General features: G+C 38.7%; 1 pseudogene; it reads right to left on the bottom strand.

Moving 5' to 3' along the window:
* Window positions 1–2890: 2890 nt before the first annotated feature.
* On the bottom strand, window positions 2891–4298 carry LOC110507123 (odorant receptor 131-2 pseudogene; annotated as a pseudogene).
* Between the last annotated feature and the right edge of the window lie 2212 nt (window positions 4299–6510).

Genomic DNA, 6510 nt, shown 5'->3' with positions numbered 1-6510 from the left:
GTTGTCTGAGTTTGGCAGGGATAGGCCATCATAGTAAATAAGAATGTGTTCTTAACTGACTTGCCTGGTTATAAAAATGATCTAACTAGCGAATGTTATCTGTTGTTAAAGGTTTTTTAATTACACCTTATTCAAAAGATTAGCCAGCTGGATCTCTGGCTGGTTCTGGAGCTTGATTTGTCATAAGCATTGATTTAGGGAAAACTTTGCAACAGATGGAAGCAAAAGTTTTAATGGTCAAAATCAGGGGCACTACTTTTACTAAGGACAGGGGGGACATGTCCCCCACATTCTGAAATGTTATAATTGCCCCACCCAGTTTTATCACTGTAACGGTGTACTTTAGGACCTTGCGGACGCCTACGAGCAGTTGGGTAGGCTGTTTGGAGTGTTTATCTGACAGATAAAACATATATAATAATAATAAAGTATGTCCCCCCCCCATATCGCATTCACATGGATTTGCATGATGTGGGCAGTTCTGATTTGTCACTTCATGGCCAAATATACAGTTGAAGTCGGAAGTTTACGTACACTTAGGTTGGAGTCATTAAAACCGTTTTTTCAACCACTCCACAAATTTCTTGTTAGGAAACTATTGTTTGGTCAAGTCAGTTAGGACATCATCTTTGTGCATGACACAAGTCATTTTTATTTCAGATTATTTCACTTATAATTCACTGTATCACAATTCCAGTGGGTCAGAAGTTTACATACATTAAGTTGACTGTGCCTTTAAACAGCTTGGAAAATTCCAGAAAATTATGTCATGGCTTTAGAAGCTTCTGATAGGCTAATTGACATAATTGTAGTTCATTGTAGGTGTACCTGTGAATGTATTTCAAGGCGTACCTTCAAACTCAGTGCCTCTTTGCTTGACATCATGGGAAAATCAAAATAAATCAGCCAAGACCTCAGAAAAATAATTGTAGACCTCCACAAACCTGGTTCATCCTTGGAAGCAATTACCAAAAGCCTGAAGGTACCACATTCACATGTACAAACAATAGTACGCAAGTATGAACCCCATTGGACCACACAGCCGTCATACCGCTCAGGAAGTAGATGCGTTCTGTCTCCTAGAGATGAACGCACTTTGGTGCGAAAAGTGCAAATCAATCCCAGAACAACAGCAAAGGACCTTGTGAAGGTGCTGGAGGAAACAGGTACAAACGTATCTGTATCCACAGTAAAACAAGTTCTATATCAACATAACCTGAAAGACCGCTCAGCAAGGAAGAAGCCAGTGCTCCTAAACCTCCATAAAAAAAAAGCCAGACTACGGTTTGCAACTGCACATGGGGACAAAGATTATACTTTTTGGAGAAAAAAGGTCTGGTCTGATGAAACAAAAATAGAACTGTTTGGCCATTATGAACATAATTATGTTTCGAGGAAAAATGGGGAGGCTTTCAAGATTAAGAACACCATCCCAACCGTAAAGCACGGGGGTGGCAGCATCATGTTGTGGGGGTGCTTTGCTGCAGGAGGGACTGGTGCACTTAACAAAATAGATGGCTTCATGAGGGAGGAAAATTATGTGGATATATTGAAGCAACATCTCAAGACATCTGTCAGGAAGTTAAAGCTTGGTCACAAATGGGTCTTCCAAATGGACAATGACCTTAACTTCCAAAGTTGTAGCAAAATGGCTTAAGGACAACAAAGTCAAGGTATTGGAATGGCCATCACAAAGCCCTGACCACAATCCTATCTATTTTTTTTGGCAGAACTGAAAAAGCATGTGCGAGCAAGGAGGCCGACAAACCTGACTAAGTTACACCAGCTCTGTCAGGAGGAATGGGCCAAAGTTCACCCAACTTATTGTGGGAAGCTTGGGGAAGGCTACCCAAAACTTTTGACCCAAGTTAAACAATTTAAAGGCAATGCTACCAAATACTAATTGAGTATATGTAAACGTCTGACCCATTGGGAATGTGATGAAAGAAATAAAAGCTGAAATAAATCATTCTCTCTACTATTGTTCTGACATTTCACAATCTTAAAATAAAGTGGTGATCCTAACTGACCTAAAACAGTGATTTTTTACTCTGATTAAATGTCAGTGATTCTGAAAAACTAAGTTTAAATGTATTTGGTTAAGGTGTATGTAAACTTCCGACTTCAACTGTATCATACTTTGACTAAAATGATGACTTAAATCGATGTGCAACATCATGGGTAAGCTCTGGCCATCTTCTTTCATCTCGAAAAGTGGATTTCTACTGATGTGGGTGTTTAAAACTGAACAGGAGGCCTATTATTTATGAATTTTAATAAATATTTATTCAAATGTGTTTATTGTCCTCAGTACTGTGATGTCAGAATTTGTAATAAAGTATCAACTAGATGTTTAAAACCCTGTTCTATTTTTAAACAGTGTTCTATCAACCTTGGGTGAAATGCATGCAGACCAGGGCTGTCCGTCTACCAGCGTTGTTTTTGTTTTCAGAGAGAATGATGAAACCGTAAAGGAAACATAGTTTGGGGTTGTTTGTGAGGGGACTTGCATGGACTGCATTTGATGAACAGGGAGGCGTGTTTACTGTGTTGCCAGATGGATATCTCCAGAGTACAGTTAGAGAGAGAGCGTGTCCCCTGTTCCCTGATTAGTAATTAACAGATTGGTTTATTATTAACGGAGTCGAGCCTAATTGTGCAACCTTATGTTTTCTTTTGTTTGGCAAACAAGATGACTCTGTTGAGAGCAGCACACCAGGGCTTGGTCTGCTCTTGACAGTAGTCATGCATCAGTAATGAAGATAGCTGGAGCCAAGTTCAAACTGTGTCTTCTCCCTGGGTCTCAATCATGAAAAAATGGCCACTAACATCAACTTCAGAAAAAACATATATGGTTTGAAACATTATTCATTTTATTGACATTTTACAGTTTATATTTTATAGAATTAAAGAACATTGACAAATGTAGTACAGAAATGACTGAAGTGTAATAGAAATGTCTAACTGTCACTCAGCAAAGGGGCGTCAAATAGAGGTGTCAAATACCATTTCTGTTACTGCAGAGATCAGGACGGCCAAAAATCAACAAAAAAAAAAACTAAATTAACACAAAGTTACTTTGATTTTACACGTGTGAAATCAATCTGCAGGCCATAAATGTTTGACACCCCTAAAATAACATAAGATAACCATAACAAAACTGGGTCATAAACACCTGACATATATGATACCTTTTGATCCTCTCATTTACATCCTTTCATTTGCAGATGACAGAAAATTGATTCAATAAACCAAATTCAGTATTACACATGGCCCGCATTTACCTTACAAGTGTGCATGGGAGTTTTTTTTCCCTTTACATCATTAGACTTGTCCTTATTAAATATAAATACTTTTTTAGAATATCCAAACAGGGCATAATATTTCATAACCACCACAAAATCCTTATCCCTTAATCCATACACAAGTGGAATCAGACATCGAGGGGCAAGAATAAAAATAATATAGTCAATATACCTAACCTCAATAAACACATTCAAATTGATCTTCATTATAGCCGATTCTATCATAGGACACCAGAACTGAATCAAACTAAGGAGTAACTGGAAGCCGTGGAGAATAACTGTCCTCAGGCCCTTATTGGTGGACTTCCTACTGTCTGATGAGGCAGCTCGGGCAGCCACCATGATCTTCACATAGGTGAAAGCTATGACTACGGACATGACCAGGAAGTAGAACTGACACAGAGCCGAGCTGAGGTGGCCCTGCCAGGAGAACACAATCATCTGCTCGAAACTGCAGACTAGAACAGAGGTGTAGAAGCTCAGAGGTACAGCCGAGAAGAGGATGGAGATCACAATTATCCATTTAACAGAGCTGAGAGCCTGGATGAGTAGGATGCAGCGCATGGCCCTCACCGGGGTGGAGAGTTCACTGTGGTGCAGGGGCATGCAGATTGCTATATAGCGCTCCAGGCTCATGGCAGTCAGTGTCAGCGGTGTGGCAATGGTCAGCGTTTCTGTGATCACAATCAGAAATATACATAGCCCACCTGGCATTGGTACCCTGGAGTAGCTCATCAGCAGTAATACATCAGTCAGAGCCAGAAACACACTGTCACAAATCAGCGAGTGAGCAAAGAATATGTATCGTGTGTTGGTGAAGAAGGCCTCTTTTTTAAAGAAGGTCACTATCATGAGGGAGTTGATGCAGAGGAAGATGCCAATAAACACTTGGACTATCACCACTTTGTCATTCAGAGGTCTATGGTATTGCACAGTCGGTAGAACAAGACTGCCCTCACTGCCCTGGCTTGTATTCGGCATTGTATTTCCTGTTTAGAAAGAGGATAAAAATGTAAACAATGTCAATAACAATGTAACCATGTCAGGAAAGTTGTCAACACAAACATTAAAAAAAGCCATATAGTAATTTGTCAGTACCAACATTGACCATCATAAGACACAAATCTTTTTACTAGAACTTAAAGAACGTCAGCAGAATCTAAATAAACGTGAGAAGGTGGTTTTACTGTAATCCTTTAATAACAATTACTCAGCAATAACTATTGTAAAATAACTATAACCTATTATGGTATCAATATGTTTGTCTCCAAAAGGTTCATTGATGTCGAACACGATCCTTTCCCAGTCTCCTCCTCCTGTTCCTAGCTAGGACAACAGCACTGAGTGCCAAACCTTTATTGTAAAAATCCACACTGCCCGAGTTCTCCAGGGATGTGGGTTGAAGTTAAGTCATCTAGCAACTATTGTGTTGATAAACAAGAGCTATGGTAACAGATTATTCTGGTAGTTGTAAACAGTCATATATCAAGTGTCATGAAGGATAAAGACTGCTTTTGTCAGAGAAAATGTTGTCATGTTGTCTGGAATACAAAAACAAAATCTAAGATGGACTGTAATATGATGTTTATTAAAACAATTATATGCTATTCACTGTGTTTTAAAGGCAGTTCACCTTCAACTGTTTTATGATTATTTTACACACAGTATTGCTTGATTGTGTCACACTCGTGATTAAAGACAGACCAAGGCGCAGCGTGATTGAAGTTCCACATCTTTATTACGGTGAAACTTTAAACAAAACCAATAAAGAACCGTGAAAGTAATGGTGCACATGCAGAAACACAAAACAATATCCCACAAACACAGGTGGGAAAAATGGCTACCTAAATATGATCCCCAATTAGAGGCAACGATTACCAGCTGCCTCTAATTGGGAACCATTCAAAACACCAAAATAGAAATATTGAGCTAGAACACCCCCTGGTCACGCTCTGACCTACTACACCATAGAGAACCAAGGGCTCTCTATGGTCAGGGCGTGAGACACTGACACATGATAGCTGTGTGAACCAACAGGATCTGTGGCAAGTGTAGTTAATCTGTTAATCTGTGTCAAGTGTAGTTCCTGACTGTACAATGACAAAGTAGATGTAGTGTGTACTACTCAGGTGTGTGCTTGAATGACTAATGACCTACTCTAGGTGCATCTACAGGCACACAGCATCCATGATCAACATAAGTTCCAGTATTGACATACACATGTGCAACCCTTACAAAAAAATATATGACAAATGGGCAGTTTCACATGTGAAAATTGTATTTTCACATGTGAAATAGCTGTTTTCACATTGTGATCTTAAATTTCACACGGAAACCATACTTTCACATGTAATATATTGAGTCCACCTGTTAACACCACATTTTCACGTGAGGAGAATAACATATTTTCACCTCACGTGAATTTCTACATCCATTTTTGGAAGCATAAATTAATGATATGTACCCATTGATTTTTAAGAATATAACGTATAAAAGCCTCATGAGCTTAGTTCAACTGTCGTACCCCATCAAAACCCAAAATATAAGCTTGTTTTACGCCAAAGTAAATGTAGACAACCACTGTATAGCCTAAAACATTGTAAAACAAAAATGTTTTAATCAAGGATGATCAGTCCTTGCATCCATATTGTAGTCTATGGAGCTTTTTACTGGAGCTGTTGTAGGAAAAACACTTTGTTAATGTTTAAATGAAGGGTTGCTGCTTTAAACACCTTTAATGGAGTAATACTGTTATTATATGGTGCAATCCTTCAGTGAGTGAGTTACTTTTGTGCCATTAATATAAAGCAACATTTCTGAAGTCAAGAATAACATTCTTAATATTGCTAACAAGAATAGTTCAATTTAAAACAAAGCATAAACCCGATTGCAAGGAAATCGTTTTTTAAATGTGAGAATAAATGAATGAATTTTTTTTAACGCAATTAAATAAAACGTGTCCCTCTTTCCTGCAGTTTTCCCTATCTTTGGTTATGTTACCCTGGCCTTTGCTTTTGCTGCCTTTTTCTCAGTTGCAGGTCTTGGCACATTCATTCCAGCCACATAACAACCTGCATCCATCCCACTGCTGGTTTTCCTCTGAAGCTAAGCAGGGTCAGTTCTGGACAGTCCCTGGATGGGATAGCAGATGTAGCTGGACATGGAGAAAAATAAACATGTTAAATATCTATATCTATATATCTAT

The sequence above is a fragment of the Oncorhynchus mykiss genome, chromosome 27 (assembly GCF_057628025.1).
Source record: "Oncorhynchus mykiss isolate SJ-2025 chromosome 27, ASM5762802v1, whole genome shotgun sequence".
Classification (NCBI taxonomy): Eukaryota; Metazoa; Chordata; class Actinopteri; order Salmoniformes; family Salmonidae; genus Oncorhynchus; species Oncorhynchus mykiss.
The sequence above is the reverse complement of the archived record's forward strand: the minus strand, read 5'-3'. Positions and strand labels throughout refer to the sequence as shown.